Source organism: Falco punctatus (assembly GCF_963210335.1).
Source record: "Falco punctatus genome assembly, chromosome: 4".
Taxonomy (NCBI): domain Eukaryota; kingdom Metazoa; phylum Chordata; class Aves; order Falconiformes; family Falconidae; genus Falco; species Falco punctatus.
Window position 1 is genome coordinate 64,634,970 of NC_137583.1, and position 24,136 is coordinate 64,659,105.

The window sequence follows — 24,136 nt, forward strand, 5'->3', positions numbered from 1 at the left end:
TTCCATATCTGAACTTGTAAATGTACACAGAGCTATTATAAATTGTTCAAAACCCTAAAAATATTTAGTAAAGCTTTGCATGGGAGATTACATTAATCTTTGGCTAAGTCAAATTAGCTCCTTTTCATCACTCAACACTTATTTTCCTAGGTTTGAGTCATAGCCTAATGTTGGTGTAAGACCTATTGTCTAATATCTGAGTTTTAAAAGGTTGCATTAATAATTCATTTTGTTTATTTTAATTTTGGAAGGAAAATAATTCACTTTGCCTACTGTAATTTACTGATACAGGATCTATCTTCCATACAACTCACCCTCCTTCTCCTTCTTCTTTACAGTTTCTCTCGTACTGTAACTGATACTGGAGGCCTTTTTTGCCAAAAGTGCATTGGGGGGATTGAATGGCAGTTGATATGCCAGAAAGATGCTGGCATATTCAGCAATGAAAGTCAGAACAGTGGTAACATGTTTTAATTCTTATTGTATTATTCTTTCTTTCCAGAATTTGTATTTCTCATGGTTGTGATGGAAATGATCGCACATACCATATAGCACCGACTGAATTTGCATGGTAAAAAGAATCATTATAGAAAAATTCTGAATGGAAAGAAATTTTTTGCTGATATGCTAAATCTTTAGGTAAACCAATAAATGAGACATCAGCATTGACATTTTTTACAACAGCCTTCATTGTCCTTCAGTCTTGGCTCATATTTTGGAAATCCAGGAAGAGATTCTACTGATACAGTGGACTAACAAACACCTGTGAAAAGTAAACTTAGATCGTGCAAACCACACCTGAAAGTCCACCAAACAACTATACAGTATTTTCCTCTTATTTTAAATTACATTGTTCTGAGTTGTTTAGATTCATGAAAATGTCTGTTATCTTTACATTGAAGCATTGTGTAAAACTAACATACAAGACGAAAGCTCTTTAGTACATTTGTCAGTCAAAAATGAAAAAAAAAATACAGCTCAGATTGCACAGTAAATTGAAATGTATTACCAAATATTAATGTACAAAACAGTGTGGTTATTCTACTGCTTCTTATCTTTTATGATGATCACTGATATGCATTTTCATGTGAGCTGATCCAGTTGCTAAATTCAGAGAAATGAGATAAAATGTAGCTTTGAATAATAGTAATAGACTACTTTACTTTGAGATTCTAACCCAGCATTTGAAAAATGAACAGTGTTCATTTTCTGTAAAAGCAGAGGAAAAGAGCAGCATACTATATTAAAAACTATTGACATCTGTAAGGTAATCAGTTCTCTGACATGCAAATAACATAGCTTCTTACCATAGCATCTGTTTCCATCTCATGAATAACCTTGTTGGCTAAGAAATGTGCCACATGTCAGCAAGATTAAAAAGGAAAAGGTAGTGGGACAAATAAAAGTGCATTAAAAATAAATTTTTAGAAGCTGCACAGGTTTTTAATTTACCTTAACATTTGCTCCTAATTTTCTATTGTAACATTATCCACTTGCATTTATCTTGAGAATGTTTTGCCCAGCCTGTGAGCTGCAAGCCTAATTCATACAAAATAGACTCAAAAAACACTCTAGGCTCAAAATACCCATTTAACTGAAGCCACTCTAGTCATCATCACCATTCTCTAAATCACCATCATCATCATCTTCTAATTCCCTCTAGCTGTATGGATTTCTCCATTAAGAAAGTCTGGTTTGGATGTCATTTGTAATTCTCTCAGTGCTGTTGTAGTCACATTGCAAGCAATCTCCAGCTTGCTCAAAGTCACCTGCTCCAGCTGACTTCTTTTGCCACAGGATCTGGAAGAAAGGTGAGATATTAGCTGTTCCAAGAGAAAAATGTTTTCTTGACGAGTGAGTTTTCTGCAAACCAAGGCATCAGAAAGCTTGTGCAACGACATTTACAATTTGTGTAGGCTGTGCTGCATGGAGAATCCTTTAGATGATGTAATATGGAAAAATGTGAATTTGTAGTGAACTCAAGCCAGAGCCACTGTGACCTAACACTGTGCTGAATAAAGCTGGAAAAAAATATTCTCTTGTCTCTGTTCACACAGTTCTATCTCAAATAACCATCTCCTGCATGTTATCCAGCAAGCTGTTTTCTAGGAACTTGTTCCAGATGTAATAAACCACATGTCTTGCTATTGGGAATTGAAGGAAATTCAAAAGGACAAAGAAGGGGAAAAAAACTCAGAAACTTAGAATTCAAAACTCTTTGCATCTCAGATTTGTGAAGCATAGCCTACTTCAGTTTTTACTCTGTAGTCAAGGCAGCTCTTGCTTCGCTGGACTCTAATTCATTTTCTCCAATGTTTTTCATAGCAGGAACAGTTATTGTAACTTAATGTAAACACAGAAAGTAAAACTCTTCACTCAAAAGGGAAGTTTCCCTCATGCCCAATGCAATAACAATTTGATGTCAATAAAATTACTTAGCTACACCTCCATGTGTGATTTGTTGGAACCTTCCATGCGCCATTTAACTTCCTTTGAGATTAAAATACTGAATGACAAGGGATGAAAAATGCACAGAGACATATCCTTCATTGAATCTGCTTGTTCAAGGCTATGCTAGATTAAAAGTCAATGAATTGTAAGTTTATATTTCTATTCCTAGTAATATAATTTATGTTACTTATATATATTTTTTTAACTTTAATAGCTAAATTCTGCTACTCGGCCCCATCAGGATAAAATCCATCTGGCTTCTATGTACAGCATATGTTTGATTTTGGCTGATGAATATCACACACAGCTGAGAAGATCCACCTAACCAACTGTCTTGTCTCTGGTAGTGGCCATTAGCAGACACTTGAGGAAGGAGAGCAGAATGCTCCTAAAGCATTTTCCATTCTGCATCTTTGAGACCTTATGAGTCAGAGATGGTGCAATTGCACCTAATATGCTCCGCCCCCTATTTTATCTGAATTTTTTTGATTGGTTTTCCAACCTAGAAAAATTTTTGGCATCAAAAAAATCACCTGGAAATAAAGTACACAGTTTAATCACTTGTGTAAAAACTACTGCCTTTTGCTTATTTTAAACCTAATATGTTTGATGCCTTGGTTCTTTCACTGGAAGCACATAAAAATCACCCTGCTCACTTGTAGCTGTCTGTGCACACAGTGAAAAAATCAGTTACCTCATATTAATATCATGTCAGTACCATTACTCCATACTGCTTCAGTATTTTTTTGATTTACTCTAAACCCACATGGTTTTCTTAAATAATACATATTGAATTACTGTGAAGAATTTCTGGGTTTTGTTATCTTCCACTGCACTCCAAACCAAGTCTATGCCAATATTCCAGATTCCTTATTAAATGTATTTTTACATTACACAGGATAAGAAGGGCCCTTAGAGTTTCACATATTGAGCAGGTGGCCTTAATTGACACAGCATGTTGTCTTCTTATTCTACACAGTAAGCTGAATATCTCATGCAGTGTTTTAGAGTTTGCTCTTTTCAGCTATAATGTGTGAAATGTACATTCAGTTAGAGGATGGAAAGCTAACATGTGGAGATGCAAAGGGTAAGGTGCTCCTACAAATGTCTAACTTGGCAAAAGTGCCCTTTCTGCTGTTTTTGCAAGCCCTCTGCCCAACGGCATTCCACATCCCAATCTGTATGAACAGAAGATCCAGCTTTTCCTGTAGAATTAAAACATTCATTCAGAGTTAATTGGAGGGAGTTTGTCTTCTTTGTTTGACAGGTGATTTGGATAAGTAAGCTGCAGGGATTTGAAATAACAACCCAGTCCCTCACACCGCAGCGATTAGGAAGAGTGGCAGCATCGCTGGGGCTCGCAGGTGCTACCGAGTTTGCTCTCACAAATGTTTTTGATATTTGCTCTCTTCTCAGAGTACATTGCAGCCATTTTCTGCTCACTGCAGCCTTCTGAAACAGAAGTGATTTCCTTCCAAGTCTTGAATCCAGTTAGATTTGAATCAAACCTGAAATGTTTACATTAACTCCCTCAAGACCTGCAATACCACAAGTAATTGCTCTGGTTTGACAGCAGCCTGTGCTCACCTCTTCAGCCCTCTTCCTTGGTTCACCTCTCCTGTGAAACAAACAGGCAGTGGAGGTGGTCTACTTGAACAGACATGGCTAGCTTAGCATTTGTCTTCAAATGGACATCCTCATATGAGCACCTTAATCAACAAGTAGCTACAAGGGGAGCTGAGTCAATCCTGCTCATCACTTCACAGTTTTCCTTAGGCCCATGCATGTTCTTAACATGTACCCTTACTCTATAGGCTTATAGTAATCAGAAATACATCTTTTGCAGTGCTCAGTCTAATCCTTTTCTGAAAACTACTGCTGTCTTTGAAGTGCCACCGTTTAAGGCTGTGATGTACACTACACCTTTTCTAATTTAAAGAAAACTGGACAACAGGAGGGAGCCTTTTGCTCACAGCCCTAGCAAATTACCAGGTTTCAAATAAAATAAAAAATAAATTAGTTATTTACTTAACAGAATATACTGTCCCTGAGGTACGTCTAAAAGACATGTTGATTTCATCCTTTTCTTTAGCTATGCCACTTCCTTAGCACTATTGTTGCAGAAACAGCAGGCAAAAACTATAATGACTGGGTCAAACGCTGAAGAGACAGCTTATAGCCTTTTTACTGAAATCTTATGGTGTGCAGGCTCAGCAGGATCAAAACCATTGAATTTTCTCTATGACTAGCTGGCGTTTTCATTACTATACTGCACTTCTATAACAATGCTCTCCATCTTTACCTTCATACATACCAAAATGGGAATACATCCCATTTTCAGGTAGACAATTCTCATTTTGCTTATCTGTTTTTGGCTGTCACATACTTTATCTGTCTTGTCCGTTCTGTTTGCCTGTGCACATTAATGCAGCTGAGGCAGAGGCAGTGAATGGCAATACTTCTTCCACAGGGATGCGACAGGCCTGTGTTAGTGGCGTATGCTACATCTGTAGCAGGCTGAGAGTTAAACTGAGCACTGTTTTAATCTGCTTAATTTGAAGGTGCAGGGTGTGGCTGGCTGTTGAATCTTCTGGCTGTTAGCGCTGCACTAAAGATAGCTTCAAAGCAAAGTAAAACCTCATGTGCACAGCCTTTGTGTAATATAAGCTGAAAAGAGCTATTTATGTATTCATACAATGGTACTTCCTTGTTGGATAAAACATCAGAACCCTTTTTAATATATGCCATTCTGATGCATAAGTCTCAAGCAAATAAATCCCTTAAAGCACAAATGAGTACAATCATTTCAGGTGCCCCTTCTTTCACAAATAAATGCTATATTAAATAGATTTCAGGAACAAAAATAAACGAGATAAGAGGCCTGAAGTACTGATCTCATGAGATACCTCTCAGCTCCATTCTTGATGCCAGCTTTTCAAGCGGCTAAACTAGAGTTCAGTACTTTTATGATCATTGCCTGTTAAACAAATGGCACACTAAGAGAGCTAGGTAATTGCCTCTTTTTGAGCGAGACAGACAAGTCCGGGTTTGGTGGCACAAATAATCTCATTGAGTTTGGTGGCATAAGGTTGTGACCCCCAACACAATGAGATGAGGATTTCTGATCTTGCTTTCTATGTTGTATTTCCTGCCAAGTGGAGAGATCTGACATTGATAACTAGCCTCAAACTGTCCATGTGAATTTCTTGTATGGAATAATAACAACAGTAATAGCAACAAAATAATAATAACACCACCAACAATAATAATACAGAGGACTCTGGTAACAAATAATCTGATAGGGCTTTCAGTGGCAGGCATCATAGCCAGAAGATGATTCACATAGCACACATGAGCGCTTGTCATCCTCAGGGGCAAACTACAGCAAGTCCTATTAATGATTCATAGGGTGGAGTTTTCTGGTGGAGCTGCATGTTCCAGCTAAGCACACTGACATTAACATCATCAGTAGATCAACAGTATTCAAATAAACGCCAAGCTCACCCAGTCCCAGGCAAAAATGCCAGAGAGATACCAGTTAGATACATGGCATAAATGAAAGGAAAGAAGGAATTAAAGCTACTGGAAGCAAAAAGGAGAGACCTAGACTAGTGCATTGGTCATAAGCAGTGTAAACTGGTGGCATATTTGACACGTTATTATAGTTCTAGCCAGTCATGAATATCAGGAATGTACCAGGGCACAATATATTAGGGATATATACATACGTCCAGCAACACAGATATTAGAGCAAAATGGGGCCAACATCACGTTTTATTTTGCACCAATGGTTTTGATGGTTTCCCACCAAAACGCCAGGTGGTTTCCAGTATAACTCTGCCTGCTACCACTGCAGCTTGCTACCCTAGCCTAGCCCTAGCAGGCTGCAGGGACACCATGAACTTAACATTTCCAAATCAGGTCTGCCAAGCAGATTTTCTTAAGGCAAGGAGCCCCTCCTGTCCAAGGGCCTGAGTTACTGGAATAAGCCACAGAACTGATTTCTGGGGGCTGGGGACTGTCTTCTTCCCAGGTTTCTCTCCTGGAGCAGGGAGCCTGGAGGGTAAGGTTGTACCAGGGCACCCCTGTGGGGTCTGGGCAGGACTGATGACACAGCAGCAGTTCGCTCCAGATCTCACCACAAAGCTCCCAGGGCTGCTGCTCACCTGGTCCCCATTAGATTTGAGCTCCAGGAGGCTCTCAGGGCTGTTTCTGGCCACCAGTTTCTCAGACCACTTCTTCCATCTTCTTAGGGAGGTTTACTTTCTGAAGGAGTGAAAGGTGGAATAGGAAAGAGAAACAAACAAATCAAACTGTTCTCAAACAATTTTTTTTTTTTCTCAAACAAAAACTACTTTTCTGTAGAAAATGTCAGGATTTTACCGTTTACATGCCAGCTCAGACTAAAAGTTTTAAGAATATCAAAATATGCCACATATCCCTGAATCCAGTATTTGACCTGCTCTAGTTATAGTCACATGAAATCATCTTAATAAAAAAGGTCTGTTGCAGGGGAATCTATTATTAGTATCTCTTCCATCTGGCTATATTTATTCATAATAGAACATTCATTCATGTTCACATTTTTTTAGTAATAAAACATATCAGCATTCTGTGAATTGGTGGCATTATAGTGAGGGATATTTTTCTTTTAAAAGATTGATAGCTCAGAACACCAGTAGATTAACAGACAGAAGTGCAGAATGCTCCCTGCTCTGAAGTTTACAGAAAAGCATGTAGCTCTACTTGTCTACTTTGAAGCCAAACTTCAAAGTAGTCATGTGTTAAAATGTGCACAATATGACTATTTACCATATTAATGAGAGAATATGGCAATATTCCCTTATTACAAAAAATATTTGTGTCACTTCTTTTCTTTTGAAGTCAGCTGTTGATTTTAAATCAAGCAGTTAACTTAATTTTTGTCTGTCCCATTCTGAATGTATGTGGGTCACTGTGTTTGCATTAAGTGTCAGGATGCGAAAAATGCCTTCATGAAAATTACGCTTTCATGTAGTCATTTTGAAAGATATTCATTCCTCCATTACTCATGTTTCCGCATTCCTTTGGAGAACCACGACATTTGAAAGCAGGTAACCAGACTGACATACAAAGGGAAGCACTTGGAGCCCATCTCTCTTGCTTGGAGAAAAATCGGAGGATTAATTCATTACAGTTCTTTGAAATCCTAAGATGAAGACACCACAGAATTGCAAAGTGTTTTCATTATTAAGGGAGCAGGGAGAAATTTCACCTTTCTTAATTCAAAATAAAACAGTGAAATTCTTCCCCCAGGAAACTGCACTAGTTTAATCTGCTTCATTCATCATCATTTTTAACCCAAATATAAACCTTAACCTCCACTTCCCCTGCCTGTTGCTTTTTCCCTTTCTTCATGTGAAGTTTCTCTGTAGAGTCTTTAGTTTGTCACTCCTTTTCCTCAATGCAGTCACAGAAGAGTGGAAAAACTTCTCTGGAAGATGTTTGTCTAAACCTGCTCTGACAAAATTCCTGAGAAGAGGAATCTGCAGCGTCTCCAGCCAGTTTGTTCGAACAATGTTCATAATAAAAAGCAGAAACAGAGTGTTTTTTCTTATGCCTAACCTGAGCCCCTTTTACTACAAAGAAATTCACTTCCTTATTATTTTTAAATGTATTCAAGAAGAGCAATTTAAAAATTACCTGATCACTGCTTTCTAACTATATCTTTTATCTATTGTCAGAATTGTATAACATCTTCTTCTTCATTTCTTTCTTCCTATGTGAACCATTCCACGAGTTAAGGTTTTGAAAAAACATTTGCTTTTTATTGCTGTATTCTAGACTCTCTCTGGGTTATGTGTCTTGTAAAGCTCCATTTTAATGGGATTACAGGAACTGGACACCATTCCTCAACTGAGATTCACTAGCACGAAGTAGAGTGAAATAGTTTTCCTGACTCCATCCCAAGCTGAAATTTACTTTCTTCACAACAGCAGCTTTTTAATTCATTTTTAGTATAAGAACTACTATGTTCTGTTACTTAGAGCTGTCTGAAAGGTGGATTTAATTCTGCCTTGGAGCTTGATGAACAAGATGACCTATCACAGAAAAAAATACGGTGTAAGGGATGTCTGGAGGTCACCTGGTTTAAAGTGTAACCAGCTTCGGTCATGTTTTCCAGGCATTTCTTACCCAAGTTTCAAATATCTCCAAAGATGGTGAAATTCCCAGCCTTTTTTGGGACCATTCTCCAAAGGGCTACCTTCACTGCAGACTTTTTTCCCAAATATCTAACTGGAGTTTATGTGGTTGTAACTTGTATGCATTGCTTCTTTTTGCACAGTCTTTGCTTGACCTTGGTTCTACCTTACTACTACAAATTTGTCTGGCAACAGCTGTCCTCTCTTTACCATGGGACCCTTGTTGGTGAAGACACTGACAGGCCTGCCTTGATTTTACCCTTGGTTCTATGGTCCCCTTTCCTTACAAAGATGACATTCTGGGACAGGCGTATAAATGGGTCTTGAATTGTTCTGGTTTAGGAGGAAATAGTAATAATGTGATTTTTTGAGCCATTGCTCATCTGGCTTACACTTATTACTTCAGCCTGCTTATGAAAAAAATCACATGGAACTTATTAAAAACTGGATGATAACATTAAGTAATAACACATTATATATATATATATATATATTATATAAATACTATACAGTATGTGCAATATATAGAATGAACCTTCAGTTTTACTGAAGTTTCTTCCTTTTTGACTACAGAAGTCAGAAGTGTTATTCCTGAAAGTACTTGTAACAGATTATATCTAAGGGACAACCACTATAATGTGTAAACATTCTTCAAAAAGATGCTTTTTGTTGCAAAGAAAATATCGTTTCAGACTTGCTTCAGAAATACTTTTTTAGCATATACTTGAAGTCAAGTCCATAATTAAGAACCTGTTGGAATATCACTTATGGAAAGTATAATACTTTCATTCCCTTGGTAATCTAATCTACCCTTTATTTACATTATACATAAGAATGACTGGCTATTGAATTAATTGTGAACACAAGAACTATGCTCAGTATTGATACAGATGTTATAAGAAGAAAACTAATGGTTTTCCACAAGCTGCTTCTTGAAAATAAGATGAGATTTATATGTATACTATCAGTTCCGGAGAGGTGCAAAGAAAAGTTGGAAAGATACTGGACCATAAGAAGAGGAAAGACTTGGGGCTTAAGAGCTAGAGCTTAACAAAATCTTGACCTATCTTAGGTGACTTCTTGGACTATAACAGGAAAGAGATTTGTCCAGGAATGATAGCCTGATACTGCAAATCTTTGTCTTTTGTTAAATAGAATATAATCCATCAAAATTTGTCAGAAAGCCATTGAAAGACTAAAATTTGCACCACATGCAGAACACAAATGCAACCCTCTTCACACGCACTGTGACAAATCACATGTAAATAGATCTTTTGTTTTGTCCGTGTAGCTCAAGCATGCAAATATCTACAGATCCCAAAAACATCACTCTTCAGAAATAACGTCTCCCTGTACTGGGCATAATGCTGTGCCTGTGAAGTCAATGGGAGCTTTGTCAAAGGCCTCAAAGGAAGTAGGATCGGACTCATCCTGCAATGTCAGGTCTAGGTGTCAGCGTCCTTGTTCTGTTCAAAAGCACATTCAAAGACTGTAACCACATATCTGGAAAAATAGCTGTCACTTCAGGTTTAATCTAAATAGCTGAATGCATCCGAGACTTTTGGAATTTCATGTCCTGTCAGTGCCATTCCAGAGAGGGGTTATTATGTTTTTAATTTTCATTTCCCACCACATCACATAGAAGCATTAAATGATCCAATTTAAAATCAGGCCTTATAATTTGCTGCATCTGTTCTGTGCCACTTCAAATAAGTAACAGAAATCACAACCAGCCAACAACAACCTGTGTCTACTCACACAAGTCCAGTTGGCTGAATGTTTGTTTCAGCAATTCTGTTTGCATCCCTTCCTTCACAGTACGGCTACTGGAAAATGGCTGTGATTTGCTGGTGTTGCTGACTTATACTATACATCACAGACATCCAGCTCTTTTATATTGCCTCATGCTGGGCCTCTGTGGGCAAAGCCAGCACATATTTTATTTCCTCCCACTTGAACACACTGTTGTAATTAGGTGCAAGTCACAGGAAACTGTTGCTTTAGTTCCTTATCCTTAAAATCACAGATCAGAGCATGAGCTGCAGAGTAGAGAACTAATTTATTATGTCAATCTTGTTTCTTTTCTCACTATTCTTATTTCTGAAAAGAATAAATAAAGGAATTAAAAATGTTGAAATACTACCAAAAGGATACCCTAAATAAGCACAGTTTTGTTTTGTTTTGGGTTTTTTTGACTCTAACACTGGTTTAGTTGAACAAGAAGACCCAGAAGACCAGGTAGGGAATCTGAAAACTCACTTATGAAAGACAATGCTTCCATTGCTGAGACCAAGGCAGGCAGTTGGAGACTGGCCTTTCCCAATCAGACCATTTTCTGCCATGCCCAGAGACAGGGACACAGGAGAGCATGGCAGGCAGGCATGTAGCCTGCAGCTCTGCACGGACTCCAGTGAGAGCTATTGCACTTTAGAAGCTTTTAAATGCTGTGAAAATGTAGTTGATCCTTAGAAAAGCACAGAGTTTAAAAGGATGCTAAAGCATCCTATGGCCATGTGCATTGCATTTGGAAGTTTGCATTCTGCTTCTTATGTTCCACCCTATTAACAAGTCTAATCATAAATGTTTTGTGCTACCTACCATATCCAGATATTAAATTGGCTGATACCTCCCACACCTTGTATTCCTTTCTGAAGCCCGGCCAGGCTTTCCCGAGCATTCCTAGATAGTCAGTTAACACCAGCTCCCTTGGAGAAAAGAAAGGAAGCTGATGTAAATTATGTATATCTGAAAAAAATTCTTTATGAGTAGCCAGCTAGAGTTTAGTGTTCAAAGAGCTTCAGATCTGACTAAATATCTAATGTGACAGAATAGTAAACTTCAGAAGTTGTAATCCAGCTACTGTCACTGCCCTAGAATTTTTTGAGATTTTTAATCCTTCAAACATAAAATTATTCTTGCAGACCTCACAGTAGAGGATTGCAGAGAAATTCTCCATAGTATTTACTTTTTTAATGCATATTTTTCCATGCAGCATTAACAAAAAAGATGGTGAAAGCACAGCAACAAACCAGCACAGGCTTGATTTTATTTCTTTAGCTAAAGTATCTGGAGTTACGTGATCTGATATCCCATTCAAATGTAACTCTTCCATCACATATCTACAGCTGCAACCTACTAGAGAAAAAGATTAAGTGGAAGGAAATTTAAGCCACAGTAGGCCTAGCCAGTCACCTGCTAAAGACTCTGGATGAGAGTCAAGGGGCTAGCTGAATTCCCAGTTAAGCCATTCTGTATTCTTTTTCTGAAAACATCTGTGCTGAGGAATGGGATGGCAATGCATACATATGGACTTTTTAAATTTCTTGTGCTTAGCTAAACAGATCTGCAGTATGGTGATGTGTTGCAGATTGTACAGACTTGTTTACCTCTTTCTGAGAAGCCTGAGTGTAATTTTTTATCTTTGAGATGCTATCTTATTTACACCACTTACATGTAGTTCTTTGAACATGACCACATCAGGTAAATGAATAATAATGAAAATGCAAAATTCAGCTGTGCTACTACGCAGTCCTATCTTCACTCTGTTTCCTTGATCTGGCACCAAGTTAGACCCTTTCAATCTGTAATGGAACAACTAAGAAAAAGAAAAATCTGTGAAGATGTTGTTTTTTCTTGCATGTCACGTATTGAATTTTTCTCAGCTAATTTACAATTGAAGGCAGAAAGAAAATGAAAATTGCTCTGAAAAGAAAATAATGTATTTTACTAGTTATTAGCGTACTCCATGGAATGAGTGGGCCAGATACTGGCCAGAAACTGGCAAGCATAATAGATTTTAGCCAAATATATGCCTTTTCTAAGAGATAAATTACCAGACCACAGAAGCCCATGTCTGCAAATCATGGCACACAGAATCTACCAATGGCTGTCACTTGTCCTTTGTCTGCCTGTATATTTGGTACCATTTGGATGCTTGACTAAAGCCAACTAGATGTGTTTAGGCAAGCAGAAATCCCACTAAAATATTATGTTGGTTTTAAGTCTTCTTTGTATTAGCAAAGGAGCTATGAGAAGGCTTTAGAAGTTCAATAAACATTACTAATTTTAAGATAAGACTGCAGTGTTCTTTTTTACTTTCCCTTTGCTATGTCCCTGTTAGTGGTCTGAAAATTTTAATCTTTTGGTTTGATTTTTTTCTTCTTCCACAGTGAATCCAGAAGTTATTTTACAGTAAGAATATACGACTGGAAAAGACCATGAGGACCTTTATATTAATTCCCTTGAAATCCCAGGAAATAACATGCTCAATGACTAATTTCAGGGGTTCCAAATAAATTCTGCAGTACATGTCCCTGTACACTATAAGCTAAAAAAAAAATCCTTTCCAGCATCCATTTTAAAATGTAAGACCTGTAATGAAAGATCAAAAAGAAGAAATAGAATTTCCCATGGAAACAGAGCCGGAAAGAATAGTAAGTTAGCTCCCAGGAGCAGCAAAGCTTGGTAAGTAGAAATGATTACCAGTCCAAGCAAAACTGTTAGGATCACTTGTGCTCTAACGGAATGAAAGAAATACCCTCAGTTCCCTGCAATGTGGCCTAGTCTTGTGCTTGGTTTAATTTTGAGTGTGTGAGGAATATGTTACCTGGGTTCTGAGAAATTGAAATTCTCCTAGTTATCTCTGAACACCTGGCCTCATGGCCATGTTAGCTGTGGCACATCTCTTTGCCTTACAGGAAAGCACAGAAGCACAAAAGGAAAGCATAAAAATAAGAGTCACCTCTTCCCTTCCTCCCCCCTTAGTCATTAGAGGCCACTGGAAGCCCCAGAGCATGGGATTAGTGGCATTTAAGTATAGAGCAAACAAACAGTGATCCTGTTACAGCCAGCCACATCCCCTTTCCTTAGGACAGGGGGATCATAGCAAAGCTACAAATATGACTGCCTTTTTTATAACAGACAATGGCAAAAATAAAATACAGAGAGTCATTCCCTCCTTGGGAATGGGACAGTTATAACATCTGTGCGTTTAGAAGCTGCCTCCTATGGAATGACAGCACAAAAGCAAATACAGAGGGAGTCGCTTGTTCCTCCTATCAGAAGTCAGGGCTGAACACACGGTAACCTACTCATTTTAAAAAGAAATGTAGATACCAATTCCACATATCTTCTGCATAACATTCAATTCACCAAAACCTGTTTTCAGCACAAAAAATATACTTTTTCCCATTCTACATATGGTACCCACTGTTCCTGAAGCTGGGATTTCCACTAGAATAGAGTATAAACCACAGTTAGATGGTTAGTGATGGTTAAGATAATCAGAAATTTTTACAAGCAAGACAGGAAGAAATAGTGCTACAATGAGCCTTTCACAGGGAGATGTAAGGGAAGACAATCATCTTTGATTTCACCTTTATACCCATTATTTGTCTTGAATCTACTTTTGTCCAAAGGCCAAATAATCACCAGCTGTAAAATAAAGTAGCTCTACTGAACTCAGCAGAGCTGCATCGAAGGAAGACTGATAAGCATGCCCCTATCATTTAAATACAATCAGATCAGAGGTTAATTGGATAGGTCTTAACACCAGAAGAATTTAATCTTTGAATGCCACGGCATATACATGTTTAGTAATTACTTTATTGATATTATTATTGGGAAAGAAATACTAAGATATACTTCAAAGCATGACATAGCCAATACCAGAATGGCTAAAACAGATCAGGAGGTCCATGCAAAAGTTGCTTTTGTCAGAGTGAAAGGTGTTTATATATACCCCTTTAGCATAGCTTTGGATCACTGAAGAAGGCAAAAACGCAAGGCTGTACTGTAAATATTTGGTCTGCATATATCTTATGAACTGTGATGAAAATAGCTGCTTTGCAAGCTGTTCCATAACGTCTTTATGAAGATGTTAAAGTGCTCTGGTGAAAACGCAGCAAATATCATCAATTTCTGTTCAACTAAAAAGATGCTATTAATTCAAATGCTGACATATATCACTGTAGAGGAAAGGAAGGTTGAAAAGCAGACCAGAAGTGTCACAACAGGGTCAAGTGCTTATGATCTGATAAACATGCAAAGTTCACATCAATTTGATTGAATTGCCTCAACACAGTTGGTACGTTTCTGGTTGTACACAATGTTGGGACAGTAATGCCACCAGTTACTCAGTTACAAAGAAGGCAACTTAACTGTTTCCTGTCTCTTAAACAGGAAGACAGAATCCCTGTGGAACAGATGCAGCGATGCGCTCGTATGTGCAAGTACTATAAAATAACTGGAAATAAAAAAGGGCCAAAAAGTGAAAGCTTCTTAATCTATTTGGAACAAGGTTACAGCAAAACGCTGTTACCAGTTAGGTGAAAATCTGATGTATTAGGATAAAACATCTCTTCAGAACCTGTTCTAAGCAATTAGCCCAAAGTTAGGATGACTCTGTCATGCGCACAGGTAGAGATCCAACAGGCCATAGTATAGGCTACCAAACACAAAAAGATCTTGCCACCTCAGCGAAAGACCTGAATAAGAATCAGAAAATGCTACCCAGCCTAATTATGAACTAATAATTTGTTCTCAGCAAGTAGGAAAAGATAATACAAATTCCTCTTTGTCAACAAGGTACTCAGTACAAGACCAGCAGAAGCAGATGAAGGAAAATTAAAACCCTCAGCAACAGAACCCTCTCGAGGGATCTCAGTGGTTTAAGACTAGGTCTCCTAGTAACATTTCCTTCTTGTCATCGAATAGCACAGAAAGCCCCAGCCAGAAAGTATTCTGGAAAAGAGAAATACCCAGACAGAACCTAGGTCTCCTAAAAGTTCCTCATTGTCTTTTGAGTAGGGCTGGTTTGGACAGTAAATTTATTCTTTAAAAAAAAATATGTTTTGATACATCATGGCAGAAAAAGAGATTAGAAAGAAATGTTACATCATGGTTGCTTTGTAGATAAAAGAATTATTTTCTTTCTAGCATAATCAGTTTGTTCATATGGGGTTTTTTGTTTTGTTTTTCTTTTTCTTCGTTCTGGGACAGAAATAATTTCTCCTTTCTCAGGAGAATGGGGTCCAGTAGCAAGTTTGGTCTTTCGTTGCATTGCTCTAGAAGACTAATTCTCAGGAATATCAAAAGCTCCAATTTATTTTCTCATTTAAACAAGAGAAATAATCAGAAACTATTAGCATGAAATAGAGTTCTTAGATTATTTGTAGCTATGTAATGGAATTGATCAAATAGACTGAAGTGTTTATTTAATTAATTGTTATTTATTAGATCACAATGTTTTCCATTCACATAAAAACATTAATTTCCATAAAGCTGTAAAATCTCTAAATCCTACTGAGTAAAATTCTGTTAATATAATATATTTCTTAAAAGAACAATCTATTAACTTTATTTTCTGATAGTTTTAGCAGTGTAGCAGATTTCCAGTGTTCCTCTAACCCCTTAGGGCATCTAAGGAGCTCCAGGAAACAAAGGTATCTTTCAGTACCTTCTGTTGTTTCTACAAGCATTTAATATTTGATGTGATATACATGCCCCCATAGCACATGAAACACCATAGTCTAGTGTGATCATGGCATATACCACATACATAGTGCACCCTCTTATTTTTTTCCCTATTTTGTTTTGCTGTTTGGTATGCAAATCCGCTCTGTGGTAACCTTATCCATGTGCAGCCTGTTCTGCTCATGCAAATCTTTGTAGATATCCTGGATTCTGATGCCATCTGCATCTGCTTACATTCCTTGCCTTTAACAAAGAATCAGGAGTCAGCTAGACAGATGGTGAAGCAAAACTATTATCAGAGATTATCGGGAAAATATGCTATTTTAAAGACTTTTAAAAATGTAATCACCCTTATTCAGGGTAGCATTAATACAGTAACATATTGTGCAATTACTGTTAGAGTTACATTGCTTCAGTACAGGCAGCACTACAGCAGGGTGGAGGGAAGAGATATTTTACTTTTTATAACACTCTCAATGACCCTATTTTCTAGCAGTCTTCCTGCTGAAGGATTGCAGTGATAGCCCTCTGATTTTGTTTAGTAATAATTCCACCATCTACTTAAAATCTTTTTGAGAGAGAGCAAAATGGTGCTCAGTTGAGAGTTGCTGAGCATTACTTATTGGGTTTTACTTCTGTTAAGAATCAGGCATTGCTGGAAGGGGAGGGCTCGTCCTTGCAAATGCACGAAGCAGTTGACCTGCGGTTAAATGCACTGAATGACCTGAGCAGGTGAACAGGTGAACGGGTACAGCTTACATTTACAGCTGTGAGGCAGCCTTGCAAGACATACAGCAGCATTTCTCTTTCTTAACCTTTGATATCTAAAAGGGTTATTTCAAAGTCTGAGTTAGTCAGCCTTGGACGTCTGAACATTCATTGAAAAGAAATAAGTATTTGAGATTAATGCATCTGATCTATCTCAGATAACTATATTAAAATGAATCTACATGTGGAAGAGTACTCCATCGCTCTCCACTGATAATAAAAGGAACCTCTGTAGACTTAACCTCTAACATTGGACACTTTGGTAAAGATATATTAATGTGCCACCTGAAATATCTAACATCTCACCATCAAGATGCATATTCTTTCTACATTTTATAGAACTCCATGTTGTGAAAGCCAAGAAATATATATTATTTGCTGGGGAAGCTGGAAGGGCTAGCATGAGGTTCCTCACACCTCATAAACTACTGCATGACTTCAGTTTTCATCTCTTTCCTCTCATAGATGACTCAGTTGATGCCTTGGTGCATACACCAGGATAAAGGTGTGCAGCCTTTGCAGTTTGCCTTGTCTTGCAATTATAATTCTGAATATGGAAGATGTAAGGCACATTATTTTACAGCGTTTTCATTTTTAGGCAAAAGGATACTGCAAATTTTGTCAGGAAGTGCTGTGTATCAGGAACTAACTAAATATCTAAACTAATAAAAGTGAAAGAAAAAACACACAGCAATGTCCATTCTCCTGAAGTTTCTAAACCTCAAAGTTGCAACAACAAAATCAAAGATCATTTTTCTTATTGGACTTTCATCTTTTAAAGGATCTTCATCCATTTAACTGTTGGAGTTACATGAAATGCTTAGATGGATAGGATAAATTTAGTTCAGATAAGTACAAGTATTCCCCAAACCTGGTACAGGAGTGAGAAGAGTCAGAACTGCTGTAATGACAGCTGTAGCCAGCTTTCTTTACACAATTACAGAACAAGTCAGATCCTGAAAGTAGACAAGGAAATCACAGAAAGACATATCAAATAATAAGCATTTTATTAAAGTTAGGATATTCAGATAGCTATGTGCAAGTTACCAAGCCCTCAGCTGATGGATATCGGTGTAGTTTTATTGAAGTCAAGGACGTCACACTAATTTATCCTAATTAATAACAACCTAAAGTAAATCTAAATTCAGTAATAAAAATTATTTAAATAGTATATAAAATTGTCCTGATCTCTGTTTCTTTATTATGCTCCTGGTATAGACAAATTAACAGAAAAAAACCCCAACATTATCGCATGTATTTCAGAGTTGTAATTAATTTCATTCCCCAGTGTATTACTAAACCCATTTTCTCTAATACTTCTTTAGTCTTCTCACGTTTCAAAAGCACTTCTCATTGTCTTTATGCTGGCAGTGATGCCCCTCTTTGCTCTTCTTACTGTTTGCTTTCTATCATTTTCTTCTTGGTTTCCCACCCCTTTCTTCTTTGGTCTTCTATCCTGCTTTGCAGAGTAATTATCTTTTGCACATCAGAAGTACATCTGACTTCAAGGAAACTCACCGTTTTTTCTTTCTAGTCGGTTAAAGCCTGTTGAATAAATCCATTTTTTAAAACCCCAGAAAACGGTATCTCTTCTTACATGGAGACTGATCACCCCTCTTACAGGTTGTATTTCAAACCTTGTTGATCCTAGAGAATTTACACTAATTGTATAATACATCCATGTAAGTCAGTGAAACTTTTGCTTAAATAACCTTCACATAACTTGGTGACTTAATTTGGAAAAGGATTCAACTGCTACAGGTGCTCAGTTTGCATAGATTTGACTACATTTATATCAGCTTATTTAAATTAGTACAATTTTTGAATAGAGATGAAGCTAGAAAAAATTCAGAGCATTTTTATATATTTATTGGTCTTCAGTAGTGATTGTCTCTCTGCTTTTAACATTTTTTGTGGCATAAGAAGAATCTCTTGGGACAATTACCAAGGTCCACAAAATTATTAATAATGTCATTAATTCATATTCAGTCTTGTAATTTCTTATTCATAAACAAATACATGGCAGTCCTGCCTCTTCTGAAGGACAAAGTTTCTTGTTAATTACTACATCTGTTCTCCCTACACCTGTGGATAGACATCTATTTTCTTTTTTTAGAAACCAAATGTTTTTAAATATATGCCTCACTTCACTAAATTTGCTATCAGCAAGATAGGGTAGGTTGTTATCTCCTAAGGATCTGTAGTCACAGCACTGAGTGATGGAATCAAACTCAGTGGTGTTAGGTGTTGTTCAAATATAGAACAAAAGTGTTGTCTCCCCAAATCTCAACAGAAGTTAAGGGGCAACACAAGAAGTCAGCAATATATGTTTAGTTTGGTTTATGTCATCTATTTCTAATAAATGAACTTAGCAGACCGTGTTTAGTGTTCTTCAGAATTAATACAGCTTTGGCAGAATGGCATCAATGTATTTTAAATTAAAATCACAATTTTTTTGTAATTATCCTCAAAATGTATTTAATTGCTGCTCCATTTTGTTCTATCATCCTTCAAGTGCTACCTCAAGAGCACTAACTCAAAGCTCTTGAGTTACCCATCGACTAAAATCATATAGCTTTAGAGAACAGAATCATTCTGTTTATCAGAAAGAAGCCTTTGAAAATTTTTCAAGCAGAAAAAAATAATCACAAAAGCAGAGAGGTGAGAGATAGAAGAAGACCTATTAAACATATTCTCACTCTCTGACACAGCAATGTTTTCCCCTACAGTCTTTTATTTTATCTTGTCTAGCTTTAAATCTCTTAAGGCTTCCTGCTCAGTTTTCACCGGGAAACTATTTCAGTGCCAATCTCCACCTCAGGAATTTTTGTCCAATGTTCAGCTTATGTTTATATTACATAAAGTGACAGATATAAAATGCTTTTTGGTAAGCAACTTACATATGTTCTTTTCTTAATCTCATCCAGACATTTCTGGAATAGCTGGTTGAATGGAGGAAAAATACATTCATGAGCACGCTTGCTAACGCTGATTAAATTAGTCCATATTTCTGACTCTTTCTATAAGGGTTTTCAAAAAGATTGGGTTGATGTTTTGTATTTTGATATTTGTGCTTGGAAGCAGGAATATTAGTTGACAGAAAGAATATGTGGAGTGTGAGAATGAGGAAACCAAGGATCTGCAGTGTGGTACAGTGGGTGTCATTTTTGGTGTAAATAGTCATGTGAAGGGATAAACCAGACAGAAGAGGCTGATCTAGGAGGAGGAAGCAAGTCCATATGCATAGCCTGCTACAGCTATAATTCATATACATAAGGAAAAGGGACAAAAGGATAAGGAAAACAAATGAATAAAATTGGGAGGGGAGGGAACATTTTAGAGAAGAAATGTATCCTTTTTTTTTCTCAGAAAACTTGAATATTCAGAAAGTTTCAACAAATAATGTTTTGTCTTATTGGTTCATTTGCCACCAAATTTCTTAACTGAAATCTGGAGTTTTTTGTAAAGCTTAGACAATCAAATCAATTAACAAAAACTGAAGAATGTCTCACATAACAGGTCACAATGAAATAGCTGTAGTTTTTGGTTCACAGGTGAATACTTTTAAGTACATCGAGATGGCATATATGATCTGATGAATTACTAAAAAAATACATTCAGGAAAATGATAACAAAAAAAGGCTGTAATTCAGGTGTCCATTGTTTCTCATGAGTAAACTGCCCAGCTCTCTGTGATAATTTTACTATGCATTTCTAAAGTGATATATGATTTACCATAAATACACAAATTCTACATAGATATAATGTCTAACTGCAAATCCTTATATGTAGGATGCTGATGTAGGTTAATATTCATGCTGTGTGCTGTTATTTCAGCATCATAGATCATGGCTGTTAGAAACAGGTATGCAGCACAGTGCAAGGGAAATCTGATCACAACTTTCTGCAGAAAAGATTTAAACAGCAAAATTCTAAGCTTTGTATTCTGCTTCATGTGCTATTTTTAGTCTTTGCTTAGTTAGAAGGCAAAATGGACACCTGTTTCGGAAAAAGTCTTTGTGTAATTCTAGAGTGCAGGAACGGAACAGCTGTGTTGACTGTACCAAAAAAAAAAGTAGGACATTCAAGAAAATTGCACATAGATTCATCCTTTGCACTCGATTTATATTTTGAAACTCAGGTTTAGGAATTTCAAAGTTCACATAACTTTAGTTCTAAATAAAGCTGCCATACAGTGTAACACTAGCAGTTATAAATGTTCAGGAATGCTGCAATCCTTTGCATCTATTGCAAGTTGAGAAATTCATGCAAAAGGTGCCACATTTCCTATGAACTACATTAAAAGATGTTTGCTTTAAAGGCAGGGAGAGAGTACAAATACGAGTTGTGAGATAACAAATCAGTAAGTCTTGCAGCACCATGTCTAATTGCCCGTGCTGATCTATGACCAATAGGTGAAGCACAGCTGGTGTAAAGTGTAAAACAGATTTGTTAGCAGTGGTCAGTCATTCACATGTTAAGGGTGTTGCAACTGCAGCAATCTTCTGTCCAGACAACACCCTCTAAACCTGACAGAAGTTGTAGGCTATAAAGACTAATATAAGCACAAAGCGCACATAGCTGCTGATCTCTAAAATAATAGCAAATTGAAGCCTGAATTCAGAGCAGTCTTTTGTACATCAAACTTTAACGTACTGTGCCTAGACTGTAATGTATTACTCACTACCCTTGTTGTTGTGCTGAATTTGATCATTTGGCATGACAAATTGGCAGAAATTCCACTGCTTAGCCAAGCACCTAATGTACCATTCAAATTTCCATTCAAATGAGGGGGAGTTGGAAGTGGTAAGGGGTTTTTCCATGGAAAAAAATACCCAGGAAAAAAAAAATGTTCACCCTTAGCACTACAGCTGGCCAGAAACCACAGCTACAGCTGCCTAATGAGAGAACTTTACACAGATTTCAGGGGTGCACCAGCAAAAAATTAGAAATTCTTTCTTTACTTATTGATGAAACAGAGATTGAGCAAAACAGGAGTTACTTTAAATTTCCAGCTATTTCCCTAAAGATGAACACATGCAGTACAAGGCTCACAGGTACAATGAATGTTCTACATTCACATCTTTTCCTATGTCTTTGTTGGTGTCAAGTATTCATAAACAGGTCACCTAGGGAATTCCACATATGCACTAGACATCTGGTTCATCTGAAACTGGAGTGTTCTGAAAGTTGTGTTCACCAGGAATTTTACATCAGTCAATTATCTTGCAACTGCTGTCTTAGTAAACGCTCTTAATAAAAGAGTGTGTGCACATTTTCCATCATTGGCATTTTGGGTTCTTTGGTTTTTGGTTGGGTTTTTTTTTTTTTCCCCCTCTGGGGATTGATGCAGCTTATATAATGAAGTATTCTGTTTATGTGAAAGTAGGTCTGACTGGAATATTTTCCAAGTTTCTCTCTTAAAAGCCAACACTAAAAAACAAAAGCAAAACTTTCAGTTAAAACAGATATATTTTATATCACTTCATAGCTAAATTGCTGATCAGTTTAGGAGAGACATTTGTTCACATTCCTTCCTTTATTAAAATAAAATTTTCATCCTGAATTCTTGCAGGAATACCAAAGGCTGGAAGCTGGACTTCTCACATCACATACTGGTCGTCAAAAATTTTAATTGCAACCAAGTCATACCTAGGCCTGATAAACCTTTGGCATGCATTGAAATAAAACATAACTTGGCTATTTAAAAATAAAATAAAATGGAATATTCAGTTGTGTAATTTGTAGGTAGCTGAATGATAGCATGAGTGGGACACTGTGCTACTTGGTGCCCACACACTTTTGTGTTTCTTTTGCATGAGAAGAGCAGCGACTGAGTGCCCATGCCATACCCACCTTGGCTGCACAGAGCTTTGACTCCAGCCTCAATCTTTCTGCTGCAAGAGCAGAACATTCCCTGAGGAGCAAAAATGAATAGGAGAAAATCTTCTTTGACCTTCAGTGTCTTGGGTTTCAGTAGATAGTGTGCCTGTTTCTGCATTCTTCCTATATTAAGTAGAATCTGAAGATTCAAACTAACTCTAATTATTTAACTGTTATCATCACATAAATTGACAGGATGCATTAACAAAGGTCTGTGTTGCTAATCATTGCTAGTCCTCAGCCTCAGCAGAAGAAGAGTATTCACCTAAGCATTATTCCTACTGGTTATCATCAGTGCAGATTTTTATTTTTGCACTTTTTACCCCTCTGAAAAATTGGGTGAACCAATTCTTTTATTTCAGTTACGTGTATAAATAAGAAAAGAAATATTAATATCAAATTTCCTCTATAAGGATGTGCATTTGGCTGCCTGCTCATAAGCAACTATCCTTCCTGCCCCTTGGAGTAACCCTCTGCGTGTTCCTCACCACCTCTTCCAGAAAAGGAAAAATCTCACTATGCAGAGTGGAAAGCTGGGGCACCAAGTTAGTGAATACCACAAGTTGGCAGTTCAATTCTAGCAGATGCATATATCTTGTCAGATTAGCACTGTTCTCAGTTTCAAACTGTACAGTGTATCTAAAAATGACTAATAAAGCAGCAAATGAAAATCACTTGAAGAATAAAATTCTCTGTAGTGTGCTCTCTATTGCTTCTGAACTATAGCAGGCAGCAGCCTCTCTTCTCTTACTGAACTCTATCTTTCATAATCCCCCTTAGATCAAGTTTTTAAAGGATATTGTGTATTTAGAAGGAAGGCTTCTAAAATTTAATAAATGTTGCTGGGCTTTTGTAAACCTAATATTATCTGTTATCTCTACTTCAAAGGGCAGAAAAGCTGCTGTTACCAGCTGGAATCTCCGACTTTTAAAACGAAAAAGTAACTGAACCCACATTCCTTATACAGGTCAGGGAAACGGGATACTATTGTAACTCTGCTTAAAAAACATCAGAGAGGGAACTGAAGAAGCACCAAGTGAATTTGTCCTCCACTTTTTCGTTAACTGTCAAAGTGATTTATAACAATTCAGACAATGCCAGTCTTCCTCATTAAATCAAGTGGTGGACCTAATAAAAAATACCTTGCCTTTATCTTTATCCTTCATGCCACTGGTCAGTGTTTTCCAAGTCAAAAGGTATAACAAAACAAGGTTTGCAGAAAGAAGTAATGCCTTTTAGGAAGCTAACTGAAAAGTTACAATACCGTCTCTTTCAAACCATTATGATGACTACAGCATTTCTATCACTAGTAGTGAAAGCTGCAACACAAAAGACTTTACCAAATTACATTTATAGTGACAATCCAATGACTGTTTTTG

The 24,136-nt window shown here is 37.1% G+C and overlaps 1 long non-coding RNA gene across 1 annotated transcript in view; it reads right to left on the minus strand.

The window, feature by feature from the left end:
• The window catches only part of LOC308062612, a 50,739-nt gene continuing 26,603 nt past the window's right edge, over positions 1–24,136 (minus strand). Inside the window, exon 2 of the long non-coding RNA XR_013927644.1 lies at positions 1–24,136. This exon is cut by the window's right edge and continues 12,528 nt beyond it. This is a non-coding gene — a long non-coding RNA (uncharacterized lncRNA).